The 19,381-nt window shown below is 44.8% G+C and overlaps 1 protein-coding gene across 1 annotated transcript in view; it reads right to left on the bottom strand.

Moving 5' to 3' along the window:
• LOC144805482 (uncharacterized) overlaps window positions 1–19,381 on the bottom strand; it is a 78,001-nt gene that overhangs the window by 3,389 nt on the left and 55,231 nt on the right. The gene's annotated exons all lie outside the window — the stretch shown is intronic.

Genomic DNA, 19,381 nt, shown 5'->3' with positions numbered 1-19,381 from the left:
GAACTGTATAACAAAGGTAACTCTTCAGGAAGTATATATGACAAAGGTAACTCCGGAAATCTTTTTCCGCAATGCTTTCCTGTTCACACTGGATCAGCTCAAATGCCAACTGCCGCCTTTACCTTGCTTGTTACTAAAGACAGGGGTCTCTGTTTACACAGGGTGGTCACTCCTTGACCACAAGGGAGATGTCTTCAGTCTTCTAGTCGGTATAGAATGTCGAAGGTCCAAGAGTTTCATTTCAGAGTTTCGTTCCAGGATAATCTAAAGTCCTGGGGACACAGCACCTATCTTTATAGTAAGTAAATGGGCTGGATTACCCGCTAGGTCCCTCCTATGGGTGGACCTGGGAAGGGGGTGGTTACACCCCTTTCCCTTTGTCCAGTATCGCGCCAAAGCGGGGCTGGAGTGCCCCAGTAACTGGTTTGAACCGGGCTATGCATGGAGCATCTTGTGTGCCTCATGCAGTGTCTGGAAAAGCATTGTTCCATTCAACCCACCCTGCCCCAATACACTATAGGCTGTCTGGGGAGGTGCTAGCACCTCCCTCGACAGGAAACTCATTTTCCAGGCCTCCCTTGCTGGAGTTTCGTCCAGCAGCAGGAGTTCAGACTCGTGTCTGTGGCAGCAGCATCCATTTTTTGATGCTGAAGCTCTGTTTAACTTTAACCGGGTAAAGCAGTAACATACATGTCTTTTCCCTCTAGAAGGGTGGAATGCTACCCCTGCTGCCAGAATTGGTGGGGGCGGTAGTATTCCAAAGTGTTTGACACCTTACACCACATGTTTTGATAAAGCCACACCAAATTTAGCATTTAACCATGAGGATTATAATGCACTTAAGAGTATATGGTATAGCTATATCATAGAACAGCTATAAGGACATGGTTCTGAAAGCTGCAGAGGGGCTCAGCTCATGCTAGGGCACCCTCTCACATAAAACCAAGCACTCTGCTTTGAGGATTGTCGAGGCCTACCATGGGAGTGACTTATAGGTGCATATGTGTCTATATATAAAGGTAGATATAGGTATACTATATCTAAGTAAGGGGTGATTACACCACCTTACTCAAGCTGAGTGATCAGCCTGTGGTGTCAGTTTGGATGGCCAGCCAGGGGTGGCATAATACATGCTTCAGCCCCTGGTAGGCCTTGGATGCACCTATGCCCTGGGTACCTATGGTACACTACACAGGGGCTCACAGAGATGACCCAATACCCAACCTGGTATGTACCTAAAGTACATGGAGTCCATTTTATAGGGAGAGCAGATAGCCTGGAGCCCCGAATAGCAGGATCCCAGGCCAACTAAGTCAAAAACCAGCAAAACACAAGGCAAAAAGTTGGGGTATAAAAAGAATACATGGGGGTCAAAGGGAATATTTATCGACCTAGCATTGTTATCATCCCTTCCCACTATGAATACCAACAAATAGGATAACAATGGGTCAAAAAGCAAACTATCCAAAAAATTATCTGTGTGTCAAAAGGTACAGCCGCGAAATCCACTAAGGGTGAATCGTGGTGAAATAATTATTCCCATCAGATTACCAACCTGTACCGCCCTACATCATTTGGGATCCTTCATCCTGAAGAAAAGTGGTTTCACCCACAGTAGATTAGGCGGGTAGTAGTATAGTCTAACAAGATGTCTCAAATGTGAGTGTGGTGTACTATGGTATCAGGGGGTAAACTGACTAGCAGTGCCAAAAGTGATAAAAGTAATATGTGCTAAGTGCAAAAAATGTTTAAAATTGGGTAGTGGAAATGGACAAACAATTTTATTGAGGTCCTATCCGCTCTCAAAACTAAAAACAGTGCATAGTAGTGTAAACAAATAACTACTAGAATTGATATTCTGTCGACATGTTTCTGCAGTGAATATAGAGCCTATTGGTCTCCTACTGCTTCCTCAGGACCATAGTTTATGCTACTGCGTGAAGTGCATAGCGGTGAAAAGAAATGAGTTGGGGTAACCATATAGTCAGATATCCACCTTCCTACATCCAGTGTCTTCACAGTGTTGGAAATTATCAATTTTATTAACAGCACAATATTAACTCACCACTGCTGTGGCTTGCAGCAATAAGGCCATTATGAACGGACTAAGTTGTGTGCCAGAATGCCTGTGAATAGTTGAGCAAGAATGTTTGGGAGGGAGATTGATCTCATGATGAGCAGGCCTAGGGGTTTTGTCAGGGTCTGTGAATAACTGTTATTACTGTTTCTCTCTTGGTGTCAGTGGGCTTGTCTGTGTCCTCAGCTCTTTAAAAAAAATTTGAAAACAAAACTAGTCAGATGATAGCTGCCAGGTGTACATGTTTTGCACGTGCAGAATCACACACTAGTAGCTGTACTGCATGCATGATTCACCTTGTCAGTTTGTGAGCAAGTGAGCATTCACAGACCCCAATCTGACTATTTTTGACACTGGAAACAGTTAGAGTTTCACTTCAACTTCAACCAAATGCGGGAGTAACTCTCCCTCCAGGGTAGGAAGAGAAATGGATCACCCTCTAAACGTACTGGCGAGTAGTGCTATACGGTTCATAGCACCATTTATCTGGGGAAAGCTGGGGAAATGGTACAATGCACTGGGAAAATGGCATGTGATGACAATGTGACATGACATTTCCACTAAACCTGCTTTTACACTTTTTTTTGAGCTGTCTGTGTTCAGTTTATCAAGGCCCAGGGTTTAGTTTCAAGTCAAGAGATAGTGCAGGATTAGACTAATTATAATGTCATAGCTGCCAACAAATGCCTTTAACATGTATGCCTTTACCCTGCAATGCAATTAACACGTATGCCTTTACTACGTAACACCTTTACCATGCATATGCCTTGACCATGCATAATGAATGATTTACAAAAATGGCCCTGCCAGTAAATGGTGGGTGCCCTTGAGCCCATCCAGGGCACCCACATGATCAATGTTGATTGCCCCCAAAGTCCCCATGACGCCAGCGGGAGCCAGTATTGTTCCTACCCATAGGGAGCAGCTTAAAATCCTGCGCTTTACGGGCAGGACATAATTTTTTCATGTGTTTCTCTGCCCGCTTTAAAAGCTGTGCATTGTGGGGAGTGTAAATTATTGTCAGCCCAGGTAACTATAACTGCTCAGTTTCTATGGTTTCGTGTGTAAAATCTAACCTAAGTAAACGTCCCTGTAACCTTTGTTTTGTTCAGTAAAAATAACTCTCTCTTTTTCTCTCTCTCTCTCTCTCTCTATATATATATATATATATATATATATATATATATATATATATATATATATATATTCGCCTATTACACGTTTTGTGATATACTGCCTCAATTCCGCTGGTAATTCCTCAATTCTCCCAAATTTTCACCCAGAAATGTTGGCAGTTTTCAGCGTTAAACTAAATAGATTCTCGATATTTCTGGATTGCATATTTCCCATAGTAAACAAAGAGGCTACTTGTAGTGAGGGCATTAGAGGGTACACGGTAGCCGACCTCCAGACTGCTCTGGGCTTGTCTTTATGGCTGCTCCCCCTTCGAGCCTCTATGGTTCGCAAGTAAACTTCCCCAAGGAACAGGGCTCTTAACTCCTTAATATGGTGTACTTGCACCACATACAGGAGATCATCATATCTAGTTAAGTTGTCCAAAAGTTATGACAAGACCGTGTTAAACTGTAAAATCCAGCAATAATTAGAGTTCAGTGGACTCTGGTGCGACGGCACCTGCTGCACCAATGGAAGCTATGTCTCTATTTTACGCATTGTGTTTGAAAGTTGGAGTGGAGGATAAACAATCTGTGTTTGTGATAACAATAATGATTTACAAGTACAGTTTTTACACTGAAAATCATATCCAAATAATTGATTGTGAATACATAGAAAATTGTGTGTGCTAATGTAATTTAATGTGTGCTTTAATGTATAGGGCAGGCATAGGGAATACCTAATTAAAAGAGGATTTCTATCTTCTAAGGAAGAGGTTAAGCACATTGATAAAGACAGAAAGGAGTGCTCCCACAAAGAAATACACATACAAAGAGATGCACAGACCCACAAACACACACCAAACATGAACTTACAGACACCTAACTACCCACAATGGTGCACACAAACACATATATACAAATAGAAACAAACTAACACCCACAAACAGATATTCAAATAGACGCACACAAACATGCTCACATAAGCAAACACACAGGCTAAAAGACACTCAGACACTTACACCAGCAAACACCTCGTTGACACTGAAGTAAATAGGTAATAATGAGACACTGGCAGGCAGGAGCGTGGCTTGGGCAGTAAGATTGAAGGGGGTGAGCTGTAGATTTTCCATGAATGGAGCTGAGTTATAATGTGCATGAGAGGGCCTAACGGGGCAATGGAAAGGAGACACATGCGGAGTGAGAGAAAACACGTTATTTTGTCATACAACCAACATTGTTAAAGACTTTCAAAACAGAAAGGGAAAAGTGTGTGTCGATAAAAATTCCTGTTGAAATGCAACAGACATCTCACCATACCCGACTAAAAGCACCTGTGCCCAACTATTTAGCTGAAAATACATTTACTAGTGAGATGTAACGCCCCAAATACCACCCCCGGAAGCTGCGTCCCTACTGGCATGGCAGAGAATGACACCGAAAAGGGAATGAAGTAGAATTTCAAGTACTAGGGTCTCTACAGCAGCACAGAGGATAATTGCCTAACTTGGCCTGGTGCTCTAGGGGGGCCATTCCCACTAAATCTTCAGCCCGATCTTGCTTGGCCAGGGATGAGGGACGGCGACGCGATAACTTAAGACACACAGTGGGTCGGTAACAGGCAGAAAGCTCTGATACCTGCTACTTTTTAGCGACTGAGCAGAAAGGTGCCCATGTCACAAAAGGGCCTAATGCCCACTAGATTAGCATTCAAGAATCACTGACATAATCATATCTGTCCCCAACAGCCCCTCAACAGAGATCACTGAACAGTGCTTTAACTATACACAAGGACAGAGCACAGAGGTCGCCGTCACCAACAACAATTGATGGAATATGTCACCCTAAGTGGGAAGGGTATGCCCAGACATGGGTGCCGTGCTCACTACACCACTGGATTCAAGCTAACCTGGCTGATGCCCTGCAACCGGTCCCAGGATGCTTGTTTCCGGTCCAGGGAGGACCTGGCTTGTCAGTTCGGGCTGGACTGTTCCCACAAGGAACAGGGTTGAGACTGATTTGCATATGGTTGGGTCCAAACTGAGGTGGTGAGCAAAAGAATAATGGATTTAACCCAGATCTTTGTTGCTGCGGGTGTATGTTTGCAGTGTCCAGCATTCTGTCCATCAATTGTTTCTTTTGAATATGCCACCCTAAGTGGGAAGGGTATGCCCAGACGTAGGTCCCATGCTCACTACACCACTGGATTCAAGCTAGCCTGGCTGATGAAGGGTGATGCCCTGAAACCGGTCCCAGGATGCTTGTTTCCAGTCCAGGGAGTATCTGGCATGGCAGTTTGGGCTGGACTGTTCCCACAAGGAACAGGGTTGAGACTGATTTGCACATGGCTGGGTCCAAACTGTTGTGGTGTGGTGAGCAAAATAATGATGGATTAAACCCAGATCCTTGTGACTGGGGGTGAATGTTTCCAGTGTCTGGCATTCCGTCCAGCAATTGTTTCTTTTGAATACAGCATGTAGAGGGGGCCCAGGCGCTGAGGCAGGGCTGTCCGCTGACCATGGAGGAGAGCTGCAAGGTGCTGCTGCGAGATGGTCATGCTGCTAAACATGGTCAGTGACATCGCTAATGACAACGTCCACACAACCACTCACACACCCACTCCCATCCCACAGAACCTCTCATACACCCACTCCCAACCCCACACAACCCCTCACATACCAATTCACAGACCCATACCAGCACTCACACAACCAATGACTCCTCCAAAGAGTCACTCACAAATCCACTCACTCATACAGCCACTTACATACCCACTAAGTCACCCATATAGCCACTCATGCTCCCATTCACTCATCAATACAACCACTCACATATACAGATATACATACACTTACACATCCACTCATACACCCTTACATCTACTCTCACACCTACTCAATCACCCATACAGAAACTCACACTGCCACTCACTCACCCATACAGGTACTCATACACCCAGATACTCCCCTATAAAGCTACTCACACTGCCACTTACTCACCAATACAACTACTCACACACCAACGTATTTACCATTCAGCCACCCATACACCCACTCACTTACTCATACAGCCACTGACACAGTCTCTCATTGACCCATACAGTCACTGACAGCCTCTCACTCCCCCATACAACCACTCACACTCCCACATAACCACTTACATAACTATTCACACATCCATACTACCATTCACTCACCCTTACAGCCACTCACACAGACATTCCCTCTCCAATACAGTCACTCACAACCACGGGAGCGTAACCAACTGCTGTGTATAGGGGACACACTCTGAGAGAGCTCCACGCCCGGACCAACTAATGCTGCTAAATCCGGCATTGTTATGACGCATCCTACACCCAGACGAGAGAAGTGTGAATGCACAGCGGAAGGCGGATGATATGCCCACACCAAAACAGTCGATGCGACCTGTGGGCAGCCAAACAAAGAGACTGTGCTGACAACATTTGAGGCCTAACCAATTCGCCTGATTCCGATACGGGTGAGACAGCACAGGTTTGAGAGATCACGGAGACAAGGACGGCACAGAGAGGTACGATAATCCAACCAGTTGGGGACCCCTGCATTCCGGGCTATAGAGTTAACCATGGGTGCGGGAAAGGACCCTGAGAGCTGCATCACCGAGGCCGCCGGACCCGTCCCCGGCATAACGCACTGAGCGAACCCGCGCCGCTCCTGCTTTGGTGGCGGAAGGCTGTGTCCACTCTCCCCCCCAGAACTACATTGTACTGAACTCCTGGGCTCACCAGAGGGGGGACAAGCAAAGGGAGGCAGACCTGTGCAGGGCTTCGGGGATGGAGGGCCGGCAACGGAGGCCGGTGCCAACGCCATTTAGGGCCTAACCAATTCACCCGCTCCCGATACGGGAGACAGCACCGGTCTGAGAGAGCACGAAGGCTAGGATGGCACAGAAAGATATGGCAATTGACCGACAGGGGACCCCTGCATTACGGGGTTGTCGGGAAAGCCCTGAGTGCCGGTTAGGACCCTGGAAGCAGCATCACCGAGGACTCTGGACCCATCCCTGGCATGACACACTGAGCAAGCCCGTGCCTCTCCCGCTTCGGTTGCCGAATGTTGTATCCACCCTCCCCCAAACCTGCATTGTACTGAACTCCTGGGACCACTGGACAGATGACGATCAGGAGGCTGGAGAGTGGAGGCAGGCCTAAGTTGGGCCCCGGGGGTCAGAAGGCCGGCAACAGAGGCCAGTAAACTGGCACAGTGCACGGTACAGCTCACAACCTCGCCCCTGCGCAACACCAGACTTGGCTGCGATCTCCAGTGGGTGAGCGAAGACCTGCAAGCTCCCCCTGGGTATGTGAAATACCCAAACACCCCTTCTGCACAGGACTAACGGCGGCCCGGCAGCACTTTGGGGTGACACCTGGGCCCTGTCCTACATTGTGACTGGCCTGGGACAAACACACATGCAGTGGCTATGCTAGACCACGAAAGAAAAACGGTGAGTAGAGACTCTCAGTTCTCCCCCATCCACCCTCCTACTGCTTTATATACACAAACATGTTGAGTAGGCCCCAGGATACTGCCCTTAAACATGGGCCTTCCCTGACGCTGGGCGGTGGAATCCCCACTGTGTGAAGAGTTACGCATCATATGGCCTACTGAGGGAAGCAAGACACTCTGCTGCACCTACCAACTTAGGTCACCAAGCTCCTCCCCCATTGCAGCACGCACACACTGGAGGGTGAAAAAAGGCGCTCCAGGAGGTACTTCAGGCTTGGGACAGAGTGGACACCGCATACAACAGGGGGCAACTCGAGAATGGAACCGAACTAACTGCCTGAAAGAGAATCACCAACTTAAAAGTAGAGGGTTCATTTGTCAGCTACCTGTGCAATGACACAGTGGGGTGGGGGATGTGAGTTGGAGGAAACTACCGAAGACATTGCAAAAAAGGAAGGGGACCCCCTCTAAAGATACAGAACAAGGTCAGGGAGAAGAGGGGAAAATAAACAGACCTAAGAAAAAATCTCCCTCATGACCACATTTATTTATGCATAGGAATTAATCCCAAAGGTCAACTGTGAGCGCCCAAGCTGGTGTGTGAACCCACTCAGAGAAAATTATAACGACATATCTGAAAAATATACAGTTTTTTATTTTCATTTCATTTTATCAAAATATTTTTTCATAGCTTATACAAATCCATAAATATTTTTACAAATAACATATTTAAACATAGTAAAGTCACAGATCAACATAAATAAGAAAAACAATACATATAATCAAACATGAAAGCCCAGAAAACAAGCATTGAAAATGCAATAGGTCTCGCAATAGAAGAGTTTAACTTTTTTCGTTTTGCAAATGGATGAGTGGCGTTGCGTGGATGAGTGGCGTTGCGTGGATGAGTGGCGTTGCGTGGATGAGTGGCGTGTGAGAGTGGCGTTGCGTGTGAGAGTGGCGTTGCGTGTGAGAGTGGCGTTGCGTGTGAGAGTGGCGTTGCGTGTGTGAGTGACGTTGCGTGGGTGAGTGGGGTTGGAATGCAATAGGTTTCGCATTAGAAAAGTTGTAGTTATTGGTCTTGTAAATGACAATTTATTTATTTTTTCGTTGTTAAAATTGCTAAATTGATGGCTTTGTCATTTACAATGCCAATAGTTATAACTTTTGCGAATGTGACACCTATAGCATTTGGAATGCAACATGTTTTGTATTTATGTGACTTATATGGCAGCTCTGGTCGTTATGCTACATCTCTAGATAGTTTTATCTTTCGCAAATGTGACACCTATTGTAACACAATATGTGTTGTGAGTGAGGGTGAGGGGTTGAGGGTGGGTGAGGGGTTGAGGGTGAGTGAGGGTGAGGGGTTGAGGGTGAGTGAGGGTGAGGGTGAGTGAGGGTGAGGGTCAGCAGATCAGCACAAGAGAAGAGAACACAGAGTTAAAGAAGGAGGTGGGTGGATGAGAGCAGCAGATCAGCACAGGAGAAGAGAACAGGGAGTTAAAGAAGGAGGCGGGGTGAAAGAGAACAGCAGATCAGCATCGGAGAAGAGAACAGGGAGTTAGAGAATGGGGCGGGTAGAAGAGAGTAGCAGATCAGCACATCCATCTGGTATTAACCACAACATATTGAACTAAGGGACCCGAATTCCCGCCATTTTCAAAATCGAGCCTCATGTTGACCACTAAAGCCAAATTGCAACTGTGTGCAGGTTGTCTGTGTATGATATATCCCACAGCAAGTCCAACCTATGCTATACTTATGTCTCTGTTGTGTTTATACTTTGGTAACCAGGGCCATCCATGATTATGGAAGCAGCCAACCAGTTACACATGCCAGTTCAGTAATTCCGGACAAAAGCACAACTCAGCTACAAAATAACTTGAATTACAATTACACACTCAAATATTATATTGTTGCCATCAAAATATCCAAAGCTGGTTTAGCAGTTCTGGATCTAAGTGCAATGAAATAAAACAACAATTTGCTTACACTAAGGCTATTGGCATTGTAAATGACAATGCCTTTTAATTTATCTGTTTTGAAAACCAATATATAAATAAATAAATAGCATTGTCATTTATAATGCCAATGGCTCAAACTTTTCACAAATGCGAGACCTCACTCCAAGCACACTGAAAGGGAGGGGTGGAGGAGGGGAATGCTGCAGGGGCCGAGGCCTATGTGTTTAAGGGAGGTGCTCAGCTGTGCAAGCAGCGCCGACAAAGTGAATCCGATGAGCTGCGACTAAAGGGAGGGGCACGGATGCCATTGAAGTGCAAGCACGGCATGGGGTGATTTCACAAAAAAAGCATTTGTTTAAAGAGCAGTTATGGAGACAGCCACAACGTGCGCTATACACATGCACGAGAAACTGAAAGCTTTGCGACAGACGTGGAAAAAATGTACATAGACTGGTGGAACAGAAAGAAAGTACTGCTTGTTGACTGGATGGAAAGTTGAAGTGCAGGCAGAAAATAAACAAGCGTGAAAACCCACTAATCACTTTCAAGAACCAGAAGGATCGGAAAGAAATGTTAACGGAGGAACACCAGAGCATGCGATTCACTCACGAATATGAGGGTGAGAATGTCGTGGCAGTGGTGTTTGTCCACATCTGCTCGGGTCACAATCGAAGTTATCTAAAAAACAAGCACGGACTCAGTCACCAGCCTCCTGTGCGGACCTATAACTACAGCTGGGGCAGAGGGTCCGGGGTAGATGAGAGGGGTGAGCAGAGGCAGAAAGAGAGGCCACTGGAGACGGGCAGAGAGCAGCTGAGACAGGTAAAAGGACGTTAGCGAGAGAGGGGCGACCAGAGACAGACAGAGGCCACTGAGGACAGTCGGAGAGCAGCCTGGACAGACGGACGGCGGCAGAGAGAGAGGGGCGAGCAGCAACAGGGAGAGGTCACTGACGACGGTCAGAGAGCAGCCAAGGGGCGGCAGAGAAAGAGAGAGAGGCAGGGAGACGTCACTGGAGACAGCCAGAGAGCAGGCGAGCGGCAGAGAAAGGGAAACAGCAGCAGGGACAGCGAGAGGGATGGAGGATTGCAAGGACAGAGGGCAGCAGAGAAAGAGCGGGAGATGCAGAGACAGAGGACAGACGACAGGGAGGCCAACAGGGGGAGGAGAGCAGAGACAGAGAAAGACCAGAAAGACAGGTGAGAAGTTTGCAGGAAGAGAAAAATTTCAACGTAACGGGATGCTTTAGCTCTGAGAATTATTTATGCTTTTTTTCAATCTGTAGATTTAACATCGTTCTATATACCGATATATTTAGTATATGAAAAGCAGAACAGATTCTGGTGTAGTCACTGACGTGGTCTGCATAATTAATCCCAAGCTAAAAGGAAATAGAAGACTGTAAGTAGGAAGACGCTTTAATCGATGTGCGCCAGGAAACATACAAGTAATTAAAGGCTCACAAAAATCAATTAAAGCAGCCTAAAGGGGAGAAAGGAGGGGTGAGTGTAAGCCGAGGTCAGGGGAGGGGGCGGAGCGGGGAGAGCGAGAGCGGCATGTGGGTGTGAAGAAGCCGGGCCGGGCAGGGCAGGGGAGGGGGCGGAGCTGGGAGAGCGAGAGCGGCATGTGGGTGTGAAGAAGCCGGGCCTTTGAAGTGAAGCTAAGCTTCACTTCAAAGGTGTCGGAGGAATGCGGGCGGCTGTGCACGCGCTTTTAAGCTCAATGCACATGCGCATTGAGCTTAAAAGTCACGGGACAATAAACAGAAGCAACCAGCAGCTGACTAAGGTTTCGCACATCCACTTCGTCTGTTTCAAAATTATTAGGCGGTGCGGCTACTCTCACCATCCGCTGCCAAGGATGTATATCAGACCAATGGTTGTGTAAGAGCAGAGAGGCGCACACAGTGAAGTCAATAGTATACGGAAGTCCAAAAAGAATTGTAGGTCTTCGGTTCTTATTTGTAAAAGTTTTCTTTATTTTCATGTACAGCGGCACAGCCAACGCGTTTCATTCCCATTCGTGCCTTGGGAATTTCATCAGGGCTGCAAAAATACATTGACATATATAAGTATTTATCAGATATTAAAAAGACGTTTGCCCAAAGGGGGCACCAGTCCAAGTCAAATTGCATCAACGTGCGCACCCATAGATCCAGATACATTAGCCGAGTTATACAATTACTAGGTGTCAATCTCAAATTTAAAAAAATTACCTCATGACAGCATATACCCCCTCACCGGTACTATGCAGTCACAACGCAAGTCCAAGCAAAAAGTGCTTGGTCCTGATTAAAAACACCATGCCATGCCTATTGGAGAATTAGGCACCGAGATGTGCAAGTGTTCGGGTCGTACAGACCCTTGAAGAAGAGAGAAAGAAAGACGGGTTGTGATTCAGATGTCCTTGTTCCCAGTGTGAAGAAGTAAATAAAGAACATAGTGAGAGAAAGTGATCCGACATAGTGAGAGAAAGTGATCCGACTACCCTGTGCTCATGCTTGAAATCCAACAGTTTGTGAGATTGAAAACCAAGGAAAAGGAGGAAGTTCCCTAGTGAAAAGGTCCAAAGTCAACAGGTCAAAAAGACCCTGAGATGCATGAGGAGATGGTTGAGAGAATATTACCGCTCACCATGTTTTAGACAGTCTAGTCTGTGCGGTTACTCTCGATATCGTGCTTCTTCAAGAACAGTTTGAAGGGCAGTCACAGTGGATCACAATGTGTACCTATAATAAAAATATAGTACGAGGGTTCGTAAGCACAATATTGTTTACAGATTTGATGTTTCTTATGGGAACAACGAGTTCCTGTTTATAATGATGGAAGAAAGGGGAACATCATGGAAGGAGAGCTAAGTTAAATATGATCTAAGGTAGTTACAACGCAGAATAATATAAGGGGTTGTAGGGGTCTAAGGTGTTGAACTACCTTGTATACCATAAGATGACTTTTATTAATGTAGGTAGTGAAAGATAACCAGCAAGACGATTGAAGTGACCCCCTTTTTGAGAGAATATATCTAAGTTGAAGGTATATAGTACCTGCAGAATGCTTAATGTTGAAATCCAAGTGGAATGAAGGTCCAAGTTTCCACGAAATATCAGGTCGCTGTCACTATGATAGGTCAATAAAAGTAACCAATCCGGACCCCTGTATGTAGGAGGTTGAGTGGATAGGTGAGAATTGGTCCTATATATATATATATGTTAAAAAACATATTCTTATAATCATAGTCCTACATATAAAGAGAGAAAATCTTCACATTTAGATTGATGTCATAGACCAGTACAAATCTTTTGGTCCCATTTGATGTCCCCATTTATAATAACCAGTTGTGAGCCCCCTTCTGTTGATTGTGTCAAGTGGCAGAATCACGGGGTAGTTTGTAGATAGGCATAATAGTGACTATGCTCCTTTGTTGGGCAGCATGTAGATCACTAGAGCCAACATACAAAAAATGACAATTTCCTGTTATTATACATCAAACAGCGCTGTTTCAGGAGCATAAGGCAATTTAAAACGACATATTTTTAGAGATTGAAAACAACGATATACTACTAATGACTGCCATATGCTAGTTGTATGTATATTGGTAGGTTAACCCTCGATCCCGCCCTAATATACTATTTCCCCTAGTGACTACAAATGCACCTAGTGTAAAAAGGTGTACCTCGGGGGAACTCCAGAGGGGAAAGGGAGTCTAAGTGCCCAACGAAGTCTCCGGCTTCAAAAGGGGTCCGCAGAAGCGTAGTAACGCCACGGTGCCTGCAAGTAATCAGAATTGTCAAGATCTACAGCCGATTCTGAGCCAGCCCTCAGACGTCCATTAAGTTAAGTTCAGCGATGCTCGGTAGTCTCGCTTACCTTCGGTATGGCCCCCGTTCTCCGCTGCTCCTCCTCCTGGAATTTTGGACGCACCAAAACTTCGTAGCGCGCCGTGTTTTAAAGCAGAGAGAGTCGTCACTAGACGAAAGTCACGTGACGCCGGGATCAGCCCCTATCATGGAGGGTGGAATGTCCATTCTAATGTAGCGGCCATCTTAGAGTGAGGCCGGTGAAACGATTTAAGTTATAGTATAAAGCCGGCAAGGCGATTTCAATTATGATACCGTATAATGGTCCAATAAATATGAAAATCCTGGCTATTTTCCACTAGTGTTAATTAATAGAGAGAGGGTTAGTGTCCGAAATGTACGGTGTTACAATAACGAATGACAACCCAGGTGATACCCGACTGAAGGTCAATTATTTAAGAGAATCAGTCATATAACGCATATTATTTTCGGTTGCCATGTTACGAAGCGAGGTGCATCGTCACAGTGTAATGGTCATATGTTGACGAGATAGGCCCCTGTCATAGATGCCAAAATATCTGTTCTGATTCGGCAGCCATATTAGAGTGGTGCCGGCGAGGCGATTTTTTGATTGTGGTATAGTGCCGACGGTGCGAATTTAGTTGTATTGTGAAGTAATGCTCCAGCCCACTGGTCAAATAGGTCGCAATAATCCGTGATTCAAAATGATCGCTTTAGTAGATTGGGCAGATGTGGGAGTCTAGGCTCTTTATCGCCAGTACAACAAATGGGTCAATGTTGAAAGTATATGGTGTCACTATAATAATTGACAACCAAGGTAATATCTGACTAATAGCTAGTTATTTAAGAGGATCAGTCAAGTATAGTGGTATATATTATTTTCGGTTGTGGTAAATATGTAAAAATAATGGAAAGTAAGGAAGGCGCATCCAGCCCTACTATCACCAGACTGAAGCGTAAACAGAGGAATGTGGTTCCCAGATAAGATAGATATAATGAAATATCATGCCATACAAGGTTTCAAAGTGTTGAGGTAACCCCAATAGAGAGTGCAGTGGAGAGTAGGCGGTCAAGTATATCTTAGAACCAGTTACCAAGTTTTATAAAAGATGTTACACAGGCACTGCAATGTTGCAGGAGAAATGGGTAATGCACCATAAGGCAATATTATACAAAATTATAAAAGTGCTCTACACAAAGATTTACAACATGTATAAGTAATCACATATTGTTAAGCAAGAGATTGTAGCTTCAAAGGAGAGAATAGGTGATATACCTGTGGAGAAATAGAAAAGTGTTACAGCAATTTGTTTCTTACAGAGTAACATAACATCCTTCCATTTGTTCAGCCTGGTTGAATTAGCGTCTCCTTTGTTTTGAAGGAAGCAAGGTTCCTGATTGCAAATACAGGTTAGGAATAGGGGAGATTTATTATACTGAGGGAGAGGTTACATCAAAAAATAGTGAAGTTCTTTATCCGTATTATGTCCCCTTTGTGTCGCTCGCAAACGGCAAATCCATTTGGCTTCCCTCTGTCTAACAGTTAGCTCCCGGTCACCCCCTCTTTTATCCAATGGTATGTGATCAATTCCATGGAACCAAAATGAGGTATCATTTAGATGTTTCTCATCATAGTGTGAGCTTACAGGGTAGCGTTTATCTTTGTTGATGATAGCCCTTCTGTGCTCTTGGATTCTAGATTTCAGAGGGCGGATGGTGCTCCCCACATAAATGATGTTACAACTACATCCTAAGACGTAGATTACGTGAGTCGTGTTACAATTGATGAAGCTATTGATCTTATAGTTTTTCGAGGTGTTGTAACTAAAATTCGTCTTTTTGTTTAGGCCTGAGTCGCAAACAATACATGACCCACATGTATAAAAACCCGAGGGTTTAGATGGAAACCATGACTCGCGTGGGGTGGTTACGTAACTCTGGCATAGATCATCCCTGAGAGACCTTCCTTTCCTGTACGAAATGAGTGGTCTATTAGGTATTTGGTCCCGTAGCCCGGAGGCACTTTGCAGTATGTCCCAATGTTTCCTCAATACATTGTGGATTTGGTTGCTGTTGGAATTGTATTGAGTTGTAAAGGTAATACTGCGATCAGTTTCTCTGTGTTGTCTTGCATTAGGTGTAGAGTTTAAAGTATCTTCCCTACGAAGGTTCCTCGCCTTTTGTATTGCTGTATCCACAATCCTCTGTTTGTAGCCTCTTTTAAGGAACCTGTTTTTTGCACTGGCCAGATTTTGAGTATAGGTATGTTCCTCGCTACAGTTTCTACGTAGTCTCACCATCTCGCCGTATGGTATGTTTTCCACTACAGCGCGAGGGTGAGCACTATCTGCATGCAGTACTGAATTGCATGAGGTCTCTTTCCTGTATAATTTACTGTGTACCACCCCCTCTGTTACGTAAAAACAGATGTCTAGAAAATTGATAGTTTCCTTGCTGTGTGTCATGGTCAATTTTACGTTATGTTTATTGCTGTTGAGGTATGCATGGAACTGTAGTAGAGATTCGACCGAGCCAGACCACAATACGATGATATCGTCGATGTACCTCCCCCAGAACACAATGTGTTCGGTCCAGGGGGAGGCACATTTGTTCCAGGCATGCACCTTCTCAAAATGACCCATGAATAGACAAGCGTACGATGGTGCTGCCTTTGAACCCATGGCGGTGCCACGGGTCTGGTGATACCAGGCGGAATCGTGTAGGAAGTAATTGTTGCTGAGAATGATATTTGTCATATCCAATAACATGTTATTGAAATCATGCTTATCAGCTGGTTCCCTGTCCAAAAAAGATTGCAGTGCCTCCATGCCCATGTCTCTGTGGATACAAGTGTATAAACTTTCAACGTCAAATGTGACGAAGGAAAGTTCATCTGACCACTGAAAATTGTTTAGTTTTGCTAAGATGTCCTTACTGTCTTTGACATAGGATGGAAGATTTGTTACATATTTCTGTAAGTGGAGATCCACGAACTCTGAAATTTTCTCCGTGGGGGACCCAATTCCAGAGATGATTGGACGTCCTGGTGGAAAAGCCCCCCCCTTGTGGACTTTGGGCAGGATATATATACATGGAAATCGTGGTTTGTTTACCCTAAGGTATTTTAGTTCATCTTCTGATAGAAGGCCCGTTTCTTTCCATTCTAGCAATTTAGCTGTTATCATGCCAGTTACTTCATTGATAGGATTGTGAGGGATGCGTTTGTAGCAACTCGTGTCACTGAGTTGGCGATCAATTTCAGACATGTAGTCACAAAGATTCATAACCACAACATTCCCGCCCTTATCTGCCTCTTTAATGACAATTGTTTTGTCTGCCTTGAGTCTTTCCAAGGCCTGTCGTTGTTTGGCGGAAATGTTGTGATTAGGAATGGTAGAGAGTACTCCGGTGTCTTCAAGTTTGTACAAGTCTGTAGACACCTTTTCATAAAAAGTATCAATGCTGGGATGGTAATTAAAAGTAGGAGTGAACGTGGATCTGCATTTGAGGTGACTTTCCATACTGTAATCTTGCTCTATTGCCAGATTCCTTAACATGGTGGACATGTCTTGTTCCTGATCTTCATCTAGGTTGTATAGCAGTAGGGTTGTGCGAATGTCTGCCACTGTGTGTGGTACTGGAGGGGTAACCTCTCTCTGCGTTGGGACCCTAGGTGTTTGACGTGAAAAGAAATCTTTTAGTTTTAACAATCTGACAAATTTAAAAAGATCAATATGTACATCGGTCATATCTCCATGTTGTGCTGGGCAGAAACTGAGACCCTTACTCAGGACAGCCAGTTCGTATTCATCAAGTGTTTTATTAGACAGGTTAACAATCTTTAAGTCATCAGTACATTCTGGTACACATATTTCATGGATGGGAATAGGCAGAGCTGTTATTTCTGTTTGGCTCCCATCCCTGTCTTGGGTATTGCTCCTGTTTCTGTACCTGGCCTTTGCCCGCCTTCCGCCCCTCCTTGTCTTTGTATAGCCCTTTGGGGTTTGGGTTGGTCCTTTTTTTGTTGTAGGCGGCTGCTTGTCCGTATTTTGGCTAGCTCCTTCTGGAAAGAAGAAGCACCTTCTTCTAAAGGGAGGTCTATTGTTGAGTTAGACCTGGTACTGTTCACTGAGTTGGTAGATGCCCCACTCTCAGAACGCGCTTCCTCGCTTATTTCCCTTTCTTCGCGCACCCTCTTTCTTTCTTCTGCCCCTTGGACTTGATCAAATTTCTTGGCGAACGTATAAATTCGCCCGTCTCTATAGTCCCTGTCATCTCGCCTGATTTTTTTCATTTTCTTTTCTTTTAGATACATTTGGTGTTCCTCCATCACCTTTTTCAGTATGGCAAAGTTTTTTTCTATAAGATCCTTTGGTTCTAGGCTGTTGATTTCAATTATCAGTGCATCAATTTCAGCCATTAGTTTCTCACCCTTCTCCTGAGCATGACGGATTAATATTCTCATCATGACTTCAGAGGCCAGTTCTAAGTTACTCTCCCATTCTTTGAGTAGACCCTCTCCTAGGTCTTCAAATGTTGGGAATAGGAGGATTCTTAGGCCCCGTGGGACCTTTTTATTAGATAAATATTGCGTGAGGGTAGCCCCATCCCACCAGCGCGAGAGTTCTAATTTTTTTAGGCGCTCTAGTTTAAGGAATAGGGTTTTTAAGCTGGGTTTACTAGTTTCAGCAGGAGTAGAAGTCTCATTGGATCTATTGGGACCAAAGAGGTTGAGAGCCATTTCCTCTCTCCCATCTGCGAAGTTAGGCATTGTGATGAAAAAACTGTTTTTCCGAATAAAGTGAAGTGCAAAACAGTCAATTTTAGAATACTAAACAATAAACAGAAGCAACCAGCAGCTGACTAAGGTTTCGCACATCCACTTCGTCTGTTTCAAAATTATTAGGCGGTGCGGCTACTCTCACCATCCGCTGCCAAGGATGTATATCAGACCAATGGTTGTGTAAGAGCAGAGAGGCGCACACAGTGAAGTCAATAGTATACGGAAGTCCAAAAAGAATTGTAGGTCTTCGGTTCTTATTTGTAAAAGTTTTCTTTATTTTCATGTACAGCGGCACAGCCAACGCGTTTCATTCCCATTCGTGCCTTGGGAATTTCATCAGGGCTGCAAAAATACATTGACATATATAAGTATTTATCAGATATTAAAAAGACGTTTGCCCAAAGGGGGCACCAGTCCAAGTCAAATTGCATCAACGTGCGCACCCATAGATCCAGATACATTAGCCGAGTTATACAATTACTAGGTGTCAATCTCAAATTTTAAAAAATTACCTCATGACAGCATATACCCCCTCACCGGTACTATGCAGTCACAACGCAAGTCCAAGCAAAAAGTGCTTGGTCCTGATTAAAAACACCATGCCATGCCTATTGGAGTCACGGGCACTGCAAGGAATCGCCACGATTCCTTGCTTCGTAGTTTAAAGGTTGTTTGAGCCGCAATAGGCTCGCAAGCTCGATGCGCATGCGCATCGACAGGCGAGACCTAAAAACAACCAGAAACATCACACCACCCCTTTCATACCCAACTCACACAAATCCAGACACACCTTCACATTCATAATATATCTGGGGAACACAATTACAGAATAACAAAGTAACTGTGATGATCAAAGACAGAAACTGCACAAGGGCAGGCTGTTATATAGGCCGTGGTCGACACGTATCGGTGGCTGCAAGCTGATAGAATGCCACCTTCATCAGGACCTGCCAGATATAATGCCCCAAAGTATGGGGGGAAAAGATGCCACTCAACCCGGGAAAGGTAAAAACACACACTCCAACAATAGGTATAAGCACCTTCTTTATAGGTGCCGATATGCATCTTTAGATATAGAAAACAGATTTGCCAGACAGTCCTCAGCTAGGTGTAAACACCAATCTCAGCATCTGCGGGG

The sequence above is a fragment of the Lissotriton helveticus genome (genome assembly GCF_964261635.1).
Source record: "Lissotriton helveticus chromosome 1_1 unlocalized genomic scaffold, aLisHel1.1 SUPER_1_unloc_11, whole genome shotgun sequence".
Lineage (NCBI taxonomy): Eukaryota > Metazoa > Chordata > Amphibia > Caudata > Salamandridae > Lissotriton > Lissotriton helveticus.
This window is presented reverse-complemented; position numbering and strand designations above follow the sequence as displayed.